This window comes from Halichoerus grypus, chromosome 5 (genome assembly GCF_964656455.1).
Source record: "Halichoerus grypus chromosome 5, mHalGry1.hap1.1, whole genome shotgun sequence".
NCBI classification, from domain to species: domain Eukaryota; kingdom Metazoa; phylum Chordata; class Mammalia; order Carnivora; family Phocidae; genus Halichoerus; species Halichoerus grypus.
The window spans coordinates 47,725,898-47,739,805 of record NC_135716.1 but is presented as its reverse complement, the minus strand read 5'-3'; positions in this window follow the sequence as shown (position 1 = coordinate 47,739,805).

Genomic DNA, 13,908 nt, shown 5'->3' with positions numbered 1-13,908 from the left:
AAAAAGTGGTAGGGAAAAGCTTAATCTTTTTTTTTTTAAGATTATTTATTTATTTATTCATTTACTTATTTGACAGAGAGAGACACAGTGAGAGAGGGAACACAAGCAGGGGGTGTGGGAGAAGGAGAAGCAGGCTTCCCGCTGAGCAGGGAACCTGACATGGGGCTCGATCCCAGGACCCTGGGATCATGACCTGAACTGAAGGCAGACGCTTAACGACTGAGCCACCCAGGCGCCCCGGGAAAAGCTTAATCTTTATCTCTGGAGATCCCTGGATGTCTGGGTTTTGACTTTGGGTTAAGAGAAGGGTGATGGGATTTATGATGTGGTATTTCAAGTGCTAAACTCCTCTGATGACCCCCAGAGTTGGTCTTTGCTTAAGCTTTTCTACTGTCCTAATTGATTAGTCAGCCTGCCTTCATTATGTGGCTAGAGGGGTTTATGACCTCCACTGGGAAATAAAGTTTTGAGCTCTCTTGTAACCTAGATTCCTTGCATAGATATTGATGGTTCAGTCCTGAAACAGAATGTGATCAGATCCTTGTGTGACTAAGAATGCTGGGAACTTGTTCATGGGATGCCAATCAGACCCCTCAGTGCTTGCCTGGGCTCTTTCTCTTGCTGCATTGTGTCCATTGCCTTTAAATAAAAACAGTGAGGATGAGTGTGAGTATGAATATGAGTATGTGAGTATGAATAGGCTCTGTGGAACATGGTGAGTCCTTTCCAATACCCTAATTTTGGAAATCTTTGCACTCTTGGTGACCCAGGGCAAGTTAATGATTACTACGTCTCATTTTCCTACTCTGAAAAGTGGTGAAAATGATAAAAATAATGACGACTTTGTAAGATGGTTAAGAAGATTAAATGACTTAGTAGTGGTATCACATTTTTAGAACAATAGCTGGCACACAGTTAATGTTATATATTAGCTATTATTATTTTGAGCCTATTTGAAACCTTAGCATGGGGGAAATTTTGTCTCAATTTCATTTTTTGGGGTTGGGGGAGGCATGTATGTGTGTAATAATTGTTTCTTGTCCCCTCACCTATTATTAAGAAAAATACCTTGTTTTAAAATAGTTGGTCTTGGGACGCCTGGGTGGCTCAGTTGGTTGGGCATCTGCCTTCGGCTCAGGTCATGTCATGATTCTGGGGTCCTGGGATTGAGTCCCACATCGGGCTCCTTGCTCAGCGGGGAGCCTGCTTCTCCCTCTGCCTGCCGCTCCCCCTGCTTGCTCTCTTTCTCTCTCTCTGACAAATAAATAAATAAAATTTTAAAAATAAAATAAAATAGTTGGTTTTTAATTGTTCATATTAAGTAGGTCACCGTGTGGTGGGGCACATAACATTACAAGTTAATTTATTGTTTGTCTGCAATTCAACATTTGCATTTTTATTGGGGCACATTCAAATGCCCTAGTGTGTGTTCAGAAAATAGTAGCAGGGCAACCATTTTGCATTCTTAATGATGTTTGGTTTAAGCTAATGCTAGGTTTAGTTTGCATTTGCTGGAGAGCACACTGTTTAGGCAAGGAGATAGGTGGGGGAGAGAGGTCCTGGAGGGAAGGAAGTCAATGCTAATCCACATCATGACAAGTGGAAATTTGTCACAAATACAGATAGCGCACAGGAGACAGCATGCCCTTGGGGAGATCAGGGATGAGGTGGAGGGGTGTTCTGTACCAATTGAGTTTTGTCAATAGCAGTGAGATTTACTGTGACTTGAAATTGAGTATAAGATATTGGAGGATAAACCTTGCCATCTTGAAAGGATCTGGGTGAGAAAAAAGAAAACCCGAATGAGCACTTCCTGGGAATTTATAAAGCCTCAGCTGATACGAGTGAAAAGAATATAGGAGAATAAGACCTGAAGTTCCAGGGAATCTGGCAGAGTAGGAGGACCCTAAGCCTGCCTGTCCCACAGATATAACTAGATAATACTCACATCAGTGTAAATAACTCCCAAAATGACTCAAAGACTGGCAGAACAAACTCCACAACTAAAGACATTGAAGAAGCCATATCAAAGAAGGTAGGAAGGGCTGAGACATGGTTTGGGACCCAAGGGGACCATGGCCATCCATGGTTGGGAAGGAGCTGGTGGCACAAAGAAGGGTGAGAAAAAGACTATCACACTGGGGAATGCACACAGGGAAGGAAACATCCATAATATTTGGCTTTGAAAGTGAGAGGGGATGAATTTCATGAGTTCTTACAACCAGCGAGACTTAGAGCCTGGAATTAAAAAAAAAAATCAGTGGCTCAGCTCTGGGAGAACCCAGAGGGTGTTAGGAAGTGGAGTCCCTGCCCTTAAAGAGACAGCACAAAAAACAGCCCACAGAGATACAGCGTAGGAGCATCAATTTGAAACATGTCTGGGGCATACAGGAGGGAGTTATCTACTCATCTCAGAAAATGGCCTGGAGAGGCAGGAATCACAGGGAGACCTCTCTAGGAACAAAGTTGCTGGCGGGCATAATTCTTCTCTCACCTCCCAACATAAACACACAGCCACCTGTGGGAACCAGCATGGTGCTGAAAGTCACTATCTAACTTGTTTACACCAAGCCCCACTCCTGTGCTTTGGTGGATCTGCCCTTCCCAATCATGCTTGCCTCACATTCCTGGTGTTGCTGGTCCACTCCCCCAGAAGACTGACACAAACCCTGGCAATACCATGTCTATGACCCAAGCATTTTGTAAAGTCTTGGTTCAGGCAGTGGTGGCAGCAGGCCTCATTTTCCAAGCAGACCAGCGTGCACCTTGTTAAAATGTGCCCCACTCCAGTCAGGACCAAACACAGCCCACACCAGGCAAAGAGAACCTCTGCAGACAACTGGACTAGAGGAAAAAGCGGCCAGTACACAACAGCCGGGCATAGGCAACACACATAGGAGACATTGTCTGAAGTGCCAGGCCATAGGGAACAGGGGACACAACACTCCAGGGCATTACAGGACCTCTTCTTCATAAGATCATCACCTTCAAGAGCAGGAGACATAGCTGACTTTCCTAACACACAGAAATGGACACAGAGAGTTGGACAAAATGAGGAGACAGAGGAAGATGCCCCAAATGAAAGAATAAGACAAAACTACAGCAAGAGACCCAAGTGAAACAGATATAAATAATATGCTTGATAGAGAAAGTAATGATCATAAAGATTCTCACTGGACTTGAGAAAAGAGTGGAGGACATCAGTGAGACTCTTTTTTTTAAATTATTTTTTATTAACATAATGTATTTGTTTCAGGGGTACAGGTCTATGATTCATCAGTCTTACACAATTCACAGTGCTCACCATAGCACATACCCTCCCCAATGTCCATCACCCAGCCTCCCCATCCCTACCACCCCCCTCCACTCCAGTAAGCCTCAGTTTGTTTCCTGAGACTAAGAGTCTCTTATGATTTGTCTCCCTCTCTGGTTTCATCTTGTTTCATTTCTTCCTCTCTTCCCCTATGATCCTCTGCCTCATTTTTCAAATTCCAATATCAGTGAGATCATATGATAATTGTCTTTATCTGATTGACTTATTTCACTTAGCATAATACCCTCTAGTTCCATCCATGTTGTTGCAAATGGCAAGATTTCAATTTTTTGATGGTTGCATAAATTCCAGTGTGTGTGTGTGTGTGTGTGTGTGTGTGTGTGTATACACCACATCTTCTTTATCCATTCATCTGTTGATGACCATCTAGGCTCTTTCCATAGTTAGGCTATTATAGACATGGCTGCTATAAACATTGGGGTGCACGTGCCCCTTAGGATTACTACATTTGTAGCTTTGGGTAAATACCCAGTAGTGCAATTGCTGGGTTGTAGGGTAGCTCTATTTTCAATTTTTTGAGGAACCTCCATACTGTTTTCCAGAGTGGCTGCACCAGCTTGCATTCCCACCAACAGTGTAAGAGGGTTCCCCTTTCTCTGCATCCTCACCAATATCTGTCATTTCTTGACTTGTTAATTTTAGCCATTCTGACTGGTGTGAGGTGGTCTCTCACTGTAGTTTTGATTTGTATTTCCCCATCAGTGAGACTCTTAACAAGGAGATAGAAAAGAACCAATCAGAGATGAAGAATGTAATTGTGAAATTAAAAATACACTTGATGGAATAAAGAGCAGGCTAGAGGAGGTAAAGGAATGAATTAATGACCTGGAAGACAGAGTAATGGAAAGTAAGCAAGCTGAGCAAGTGAGAAAAAACTATGCAAATTGAGAATAGGCTTAGGGAACTTGGTGACTCCAACAAGCATAATATCATTGGCATTAGAGGGATTCCAGAAGTAGAAGAGAGAGAAAAGGTGGCAGAAAATTTATTTAAAGAAATAATAATTGAAAAGTTCCCTATTCTGAGAAAGGAAACAGATATCCGGATCCAAGAGGCACAGAGATGTCCCCACAAAATCAACTTAAGGAGGTCCACACTAAGACAAATAATAATTAAAATGTCAAAAGATAGCAATAAAGAAAAAAATTTTAAAACAGCAAGAGTAAAGAAGACAGTTACATACAAGAGAAACCCCATAAAGCTATCAGAGAATTTTTCAGCAGAAATCTTACAGGCCAGAATGGCGTGGCATGATACATTCAAAGTACTGAAAGGGAAAATTCTGCAGCCAAGAATATTCTATCCAGAAAGGCTATCATTCAGAGTACAAGAAGAGATAAAGAATTTCTCAGACAAACACTGAAGGAATTCATGACCACCAAACCAGCCCTATAAGAAATATTAAACTGGACTCTTTGAGTGGGAAGGAATGACCGTAAGTGAAAGTATGAAAAGTAAGAATTACAAAAGCAGTAAAAATAAGTATATCAGTCAAAGGATTCACAAAATAAAAGAATGTAAAATATGACACCATATACCTAAAATGTGAGGGGGAGAGGAGTAAAGAATGGGTTCAAACTTAAGTGACCATCAACTTCATATAGACTGCTATATGCAGAAGATGTTATATACAAACATAGTGGTAACCAAAATCAAAAGCCAGTAATTGATATGCAAAGAATAAAGAGAAAGGAATCCAACCATATCACTGAAGAAAGCCAGCAAACCATGAAAGAGAGCAAGAGAAGAAAGGATCAGAGAAAAACTACAAAAAAAACCACACACAAGTAACAAATGGCAATAAATACATATCTATCGGTAATTACTTTGGATGTAAATGGCTTAAATGCTCCAATCAAAATACATAGGGTGACAGAGTGGATTAAAAAAAACAAGCCCCATCTATATGCTGCCTACAAGAAACTCATTTCAGACCTAAAGACACATACAGATTGAAAGTGAGGGGATGGAAAAACATTTATCATCCAAATGGATGTCTAAAGAAAGCCAGGGTAGCAATACTAACATTGAACAAAATAGACTTTAAAACAAAGACCGTAATAAGAGACAAAAAAGGACATGATATAATAATAAAGGGGACAATTCAACAAGAAGACATAACAATTTAAATAGTCATGCACCCAACATGGGAGCATCCAAATACATAAAACAGTTAATAACAAACATAAAGGAACTAATCAATAGTAATACAATAATAATAGTAGGGGACTTTAACACTCCACTTATATTAATGGACAGATCATCCTAACAGAAAATCACAAGAAAAACAGTAGCTTAGAATGACATACCAGACAGTTGGATTTAACAGATATATTCAGAACATTCTATCCTAAAACAGCAGAATACATATTCTTTTCAAGCATACATGGAATTATCCAGAATACATCACATATTAGGTCACAAAGCAAGTCTCAATAAATTAAAAAAGATTGAAGTCCCCATACCATGCATCTTTTCTGACCACAATGCTATGAAAGTAGAAATCAACCATAAGAAAAAAATCTGGAGAGAGCACAAATACATGAAAGTTAAATAACATGCTACTAAACAATGAATGGGTCAACAAAGAAATCAAAGAAAAGATAAAAAATTACATGGAAACAAATGAAAACAAAACCACAACAGTCCAAAATCTTTGGGATGTAGCAAAAGTGGTTCTAAGAGAAAAGTTGATAGCAATATAGGCCTACCTCAAGAGGAAAGAAAAATCTCAAGTAAACAACCTAACCTTACACCTAAAGGAGATAGAAAAAAAACCCCAACAAACAAACCCCCAAACCAGCCAAAGGAAGGAAATTATAAAGATTAGAGCATAAATAAATTATATAGAAGCTAAAAAAAACCCCAATAGAACAGATCAATGTAACCAGGAGCTGGTTCCTTGAAAACATCAATAAAATTGATAAACCTCTAGCCAGACTCATCAAAAACAAACAAACAAAAAACAAAAGAACAAAACAAAACAAAGAGAGAAAGAGAGAGGACTCAAATAAACAAAATCATTAATGAAACAGAACAAATAACAATCAACCAACACCACAGAAATACAACTGATTGTAGGAGAATATTGTGAAAAATTATATGACAACAAATTGGGCAACCTAGAGGAAATTGATAAATTCCTATAAACATATAGCCTACCAAAACTGAAGCAGGAAGAAATAGAGAGTTTGAACGGGCTGATTACCAGCAATGAAATCGAATCAGTAATAAAAAAACTCCCAACAAACAGAAGTCCAGGACCAAATGGCTTCACAGGCAAATTCTACCAAACATTTAATGAAGAGTTAATACCTATTCTTCTCAAACTATTCCAAAAAATAGAAAAGGAAGGAAAATTTCCAAATTTATTCTATGATGCCAGCATTACCCTGATAACAAAACCAGATAAAGACACCATAAAAAAAGAGAACTACAGGCCAATATCTCTGATGAACATAGATGCAAAAATTCTCAACAGAATATTAGCAAACCAAATCCAACAATATATTAAAGAAATTATTGAAGCGCCTGGGTGGCTCAGTCAGTTAAGCATCTGCCTTCAGCTCAGGTCACGATTCCAGGGTCCTGGGATTGAGCCCCATGTCAGGCTCCCTGCTGAGCAGGGAGGGAGCCAACTTCTCCCTCTCCTCCCAGCTCGTGCTCACTTGTGCTGTCGCTATCTCTGTGTCTCTCTCTCTTTCTCAAATAAATAAATAAATAAATCTTAAAAAAAATTACTAACCATGATTAGGTGGTATTTATTCCTGGGAGGAAAGGGTGTTTTAATATTCGCAAATCAATCAACATGATACATCACATCAATAAGAGAAAGGATAAAAACCATATGATCATTTCAATAGAAGCAGAAAAGGCATTTGACAAAGTACATTTATTGATGATAAAAGCCCTCAACAAAATAGGTTTAGAGGGAACCTACCTCAACATAATAAAGGTCATATATAAAAAAGTCACAGTGAACATCATACTCAATGGGGAAAATCTGAGAGCTTTCCCCCTAAGATCAGGAAGAAGACAGGGATGTCCACTCTAACCACTTTCATTCACTGGAAATCCTAGCTATAGCAGTCAGACAACAAAAAGAAATAAAAGACATCCAAATTGGTAAAGAAGTAAAACTTTCACTATTTACAGGTGACATGATACTATATATAGAAAATTTTAAAAACTCCACCAAAAAACTACTAGAACTGATAAATGAACTCAGTAAAGTTGCAAGACACAAAATCAATGTACAGGTATCTGTTGCATTTCTATATAGTAACAATGAAGCAGCAGGAAGAGAAATTAAGAAAACAATCCCATTTACAATTGCACCAAATGTAATAAAATACCTAGGAATAAACTTAACCAAGGATGTGAAAGACCTGTACTCTGAAAACTATAAAACATTGATGAGGGGCGCCTGGGTGGCTCAGTCGTTAAGCGTCTGCCTTCGGCTCAGGTCATGATCCCAGGGTCCTGGGATCGAGCCCCACATCGGGCTCTCCGCTCGGCGGGAAGCCTGCTTCTCCCTCTCCCACTCCCCCTGCTTGTGTTCCCTCTCTCGCTGTGTCTCTCTCTGTCAAATAAATATATAAAATCTTTAAAAAAAAAAATTGATGAAAGAAATTAAAGATGACACAAAGAAATGTAAAGACATTCCATGCTCATGGATTGGAAGAACAAATACTGTTAAAATGTCTATATTACCCAAGGCTATCAATGGATTTAATGCAATCCCGAACAAAATATCAACAGCATTTTCCCCAGAACTACAGCATTTTCCCCAGAACTAGAACAAACAGTCCTAAACTTTGTATGGAACCACAAAAGATCCCAAACAGCTAAAGTAATCTTGAAAAAAGAAAAACAAAACTGGAGGTACCACAATTCCAGACTTCAAGTTATATTACAAAGCTGTTGTAATCAAAACAGTATGGTACTGCCACAAAAATAGACACATAGATCAATGGAACAGAATATAAAGCCCAGAAATAAAGTCACAATTATATGGTCAATTACTCTTTGACAAAGGAGGAAAGAATATTCAATGGGAAAAAGACAATCTTTTCAACAAATGGTGTTGGGAAAACTGGACAGCTATGTGCAAAAGAATGAAACTACATGCACAAAAATAGACTCAAAATGGATCAAAGACCTAAATGTGAGACCTGAAGCCATAAAAATCCTAGAAAAGTACATAGTCAGTAATATATCTGACATTGACCATAGCAATATTTATCTAAATAGGTCTCCTGAGGCAATGGAAACAAAAGCAAAACTAAACTATTGGGACTACATCAAAATAAAAAACTTCTGCACAGTGAAGGAAGCAATCAACAAAACTAAAAGGCAACCAATGGAATGGGAGAAGATATCTGCAAATGACTTATCTGATAAAGGGTTAATATCCAAAATATATAAAGAACTGATACAACTTGACACCAAAAACACAAATAATCCAATTAAAAATTGTGCAGAAGACATGAACAGACATTTCTCCCAAGAAGACATACAGATGGTCAACAGACACATGAAAAGATGCTCAATATCACTTGGCATCAGGGAAATGCAAATCAAAACTACAATGAGATATCACCTCACAACTGTCATAATGGCTAAAATCAATAACATAAGAAACAATAAGTGTGGACAAGGATATGGAGAAAAAGGAACCTTTGTGCACTGTTAGTGGGAATGCAAACTGGTGCAGCCACTGTGGAAAACAGTGTGGAGGCCCCTCAAAAAGTTAAAAATAGAACTACCTTATGATGTAGCAATCGCATTACTAGGTATTTACCCAAAAAATACAAAAATGCTAATTCAAAGGGATATGTACACCCCCATGTTTATTGCAGCATTATTTACAACATCCAAATTATGGAAGCAGCCCAAGGGTCCACTGACTGATGAATGGATAAAAAAGGTGTGGCATATATATAAATGGAATATTACTCAACCATAAAAAAGAATGAAATATTGCCATTTGCAAAAACATGAATGGAGCTAGAGAGTATAATGCTAAGCAAAATAAGTCAGAGAAAGACAAATACCATATGATTTCACTCATATGTGGAATTTAAGAAACGACAAACGAGCAAAGGAAAAAAAAGAGAGAGAGAGAGAGAGACAAAACCAGATTTTTTTCAAGATTTAATTTATTTATTTAAGAGAGAGAAGGCATGAGCAGGGGAGGGGGCAGAGGGAGAGGGACAAGCAGACTCCCCACTGAGTGGGGAGCCCGAAGTGGGGCTCAATCCAATCCCAGGAGCCTGAGATCATGACCTGAGCTGAAGTCAGATGCTTAACCAATTTAGCCACCCAAGTACCCCCCAAAAAAACAGATTCTTAACTATAGAGAACAAACTGGTTCCCCAAAGGGAAGTAGGAGGAGGATGAATGAAATAGGTGATGGGGATTAATCATTATCTGTTGTGATGAGCACTGAGTAATATATAGAATTGTTGAATCACTATATTGTATACCTGAAACTAAGATAACACTGTATGTTAACAATGCTGGAATTAAAATTAAAAAAAAAAAAACTAATTAAAAAAAAAAAAAAGAAGACCTGAAGAGCTTTATGCATTGTAAAGCCAAATTATTTCAGCAAAAATCTCAGCAGTAACACTGAGGCCTGGCAGAGTGATAAAGGTAGACTCAAGGAGGCTGGGTCTTGCTCTAGCACTGGACAGAGGGAGTCTCACATTTAATTTGGAGATTTCATTCACTCAGCTACTTTTCATTGTACATGCACTGTTAGTTTTGCGATCCTGGAAAAGAAAAACACCTTAAAAAAATTTTTTTAGAGGGCGCCTGGGTGGCCCAGTTGGTTAAGCGACAGCCTTCAGCTCAGGTCATGATCCTGGAGTCCCAGGACTGAGTACGGCATCAAGCTCCCTGCTCAGCAGGGAGTCCGCTTTTCCCTCTGCCCCTCCTCTCTCTCATGTGCTCTGTTGGGAGAGAGAGAGAGAGCACATGAGAGAATGAGTGGGAAGAGGGGCAGAGGGAGAAGCAGACTCCTTGTGGAGCAGGGAGCCTGATGCGGGACTCGACCCCCAGGACCCTGGTGGGATCATAACCTGAGCCAAAGGCAGATGCTTAACCAACTAAGCCATCCAGGCACCCCAAATTTTTTTAATCAAAAAATTTTTTGAAATTTGTAGGAAAAAATGTCTCCCTATCTATGTTTTACCATACACCTACCTTCTCCCTCACATATTTCACATATTTAAACCAAGTATGGAATTTACGTTATCAAAAGTGGGTTCTGGGCCTGGGGTCTGTTAGGAACTAGAAGATGATAATACCCTGGGGCTTTATGAAGAAAAATGAAATTATTGAGACTTGTCAAGAGAAGTGTGGTCAACATCTACAGTGGTTACAAATCCAGATTTCAACTATTATTCTTCCCCATAGTTGTTAGGAACTCCTTGTTTATGATGTACCTAAAAAATTAGTTGACAGGGGCACCTGGGTGGCTCAGTTGGTTAAGTGGCTGCCTTCGGCTCAGGTCATGATCCTGGGGTCCTGGGATCAAGCCCTGCATCGGGCTCCCTGCTCAGCGGAAAGCCTGCTTCTCCCTCTCCCTCTGCCTGCCGCTCTGCCTACTTGTGCTCTCTCTCTCTCTCTCTGTCAAATAAATAAAAATTAAAAAAAATAGTTGACAAAATTGAAGACTGGAAATCAGTATTTTCCCTCACAGTTGTTCCCCATGTACCTGTTATTTTACACCTCCACTGACCTGTCTTATCACTGCCTCCTGGATCCCCCCAATGTACTCCTCATCTCTGTTTCACTGTCCTCTTCTTTTTTTAAAAAATATTTTATTTTTTATTTTATTATATTATTATTATTTTAGAGAGAAAGAGAGCATGAGTGCTGGGGGAGGGGCAGAGAGAGAGAGAGAGAGAATCTTAAGCAGGCTCCACGCCCAGTTCGGAGCCTCACGTGGAGCTGACATCAAGAGTTGAATGCTTAACCAAGCCGCCCCAAAGATTCTATTTTTAAGTAACCTTTACACCCAATGTGGGGTGAAGATTTCATATAAAATGACTACTTTGAACTAAAGCTAGCCCAAACAATAATAAATTTAACTATCATAAGATGCTTGAAATCACAACCCTGAGATCAAGAGTCACATGCTCTACCAACTGAGCCAGCCAGACACTGCTCACTGTCCTTTTCTACTTCTCAGATTTTCTCACCATAGTTCATGAAACTATGTGTACTATATTAGTCTGCTAGGGCTGCCATAACAGAATACCACAGAATGGGTAGTTAGCAACAGAAATGTATTTTCTCACAGTTCTGGAACCTGGAAGTCCAAGATCAAGATGCCTGATGGGTTGGTTTCTCCTGAGGCCTCTCTTGGCTTGTAGATGGCTGTCTTCTTGTATCCTCACATGGCCTTTTCTCTGTGCATGAGTGTCTCTGGTATTTCTCCCTCTTCTTATAAGTAGTCTCTGCAGTGGTCAGTGGAGACCTGCTCACATGCAGGAGAGAAGTCTCATTGGTAGGTCAAGGCACTAGTTAAGCAGATGAAGTAGTGGATCTGTCTATAGTGGCTACCTATATGCCTCAGGAGTAACCAAGGCTAAAGGAAAAATCCTGGTGTTGACAGGGTTCTCACTTCTCTACTAGACTGTTACTAGCCACAACACTGAAACTTAGGTGCATAGGATTGAATTAATCATGCTTCTTGGTTCACTCTTCACTACCCTTATTAGTTGATGCTCTTGGTTTTTTATTTTTTTCTCACATCATTTATTCCTATTGCTACTTTCATTCTCTCCTCCTCAATAGTTAGTATCTCTAATGCATTTAACATGGTTCTTTAGACACGTATATACTTTTGAAAGACATACAGCGTTTTGTGTATGTTTTAAATGGGATCCTGTAAACACTGCTTTTGTTAATCAACAAAAGGATATGGTATTGAGAACCTTCATTCTCTAAAATCAAAGACTGTCAGAACATTTAGTGTTTGAAATCTTATCAATAAGACTGAAACATTAGACTTTTCCCTGAAGGATCTCAGTAATTCCAATGCAGAGAAGCAGCCAGGTAAGTAACTTAGGTAAAAGTTTTCTGGAAACAACAGTCTCTTTTTATTTTAACTGAGTAGTTTCCAAGGAAACATGACCCCTAGTCTGCTTGTTGGCCCAGGCCTGATGTTAACCCCTTTGCATACAGTTTTGCATTTCTTCTTGAATTTTCTCTCATGGAACTGCTTGAGAATTTTCTGGGATACATTTTCTGAAGTAGTACTGCTGAGTTCCAAGGTATACTGCCAGAATTTTGCTAAGTACTAGCAGAATAGTAGCTCCAATTTATATACTTGCCAGCACTTGGTATTATTATCTGCTTTCAAATATTATCCAATTTGATGGGTATAAAGTGATATTCCATTTTTGCTCTGATTTATATTTCTTTGAGCCCAAGTGAAGTCAAGAATCTTGTCTATGTCGATTGCATATTTATTTTACTTCCATGATTTGCCTATCAACATTCTCTCTCCCTTTGAAAAACTGGGCTTTCCCGTCTTTATACAAATAAAGCATAAGAGCTAGTCTGTGCCTTATTATGATTTAAGCAGAAATAATTTACAGTTAAGCAGAAATTAGAGAACAATGGAGTGCTATATACTATGAGGTACTTCCTGAAAACGTGAAAGTGTACAAGATAATCCCTTGAGACTAGAACCATCATGGGTTGTTTTTAGAGGCAATTGGGAGAGATTTGGAAGTATAGGGAAGAGGAAAGTGATGGAGGAGAGACAACATTCCATACTGTGGCAGGCAGCATGCACAAATGGCAGAGGAAGAAAGGTAGGTGGTCATCCAGAAAAAGCAGGAAGACCAGAGTCAGTGGAGCTATGTTTGGGGTAGTGGTAATTAAATTTGGATAAATAAGACTTAATTGGTAGGAGAGTCTAGTAGGTTCCCGAGTAGAGAAGTAACATGGTCAAAAGGGGTTGCTATTATTTCAATGTGGTGTTCCCCTCCCTCCACCAACGGACATATTGAAATTCTAACCCCAAAGATGAAAGCATTAGGAGGTGGGGTCTCTGGCAGATGCTCTGCCCTCATGAATGGGGTTAGTGCCTTTGTAAAAGAGGACCCAGAGGCATCCCTTGCCCTTTCCACCATGCGAGGACACGGTGAGAAGGAGTCTGCTATGAACCAGTAGGAAGGCCCTAACTTTACCATGTTGGGCCATGATCCTGGACTTCCCAACCTCCAGAACTGTGAGAAACAAATTTCTGTTGTTTATAAGCTACCCAGTCCGTGGTATTTTGTAGTAACAGCCTGAATGGACTGACAGCAGTATTTTAGAAAGATCTGATTTTTCTCTTGACAAAAGGATTGAGAATGTAGGTCAGTGATTAGTAGAGATTGTAAGTAAAAAGTGAATGATTATTTGAAATGAACAGAAAGTATGTACTGAGGTATAGCGTTGGAACTGAAAAATAAAGGATAATTAGAAATATTTAAGAAATAAAAAGGATTTGGTGATACTAAATAAGCAACGGAAGGGCATTCTGATTACTGGGAAAATGGAGATGATAT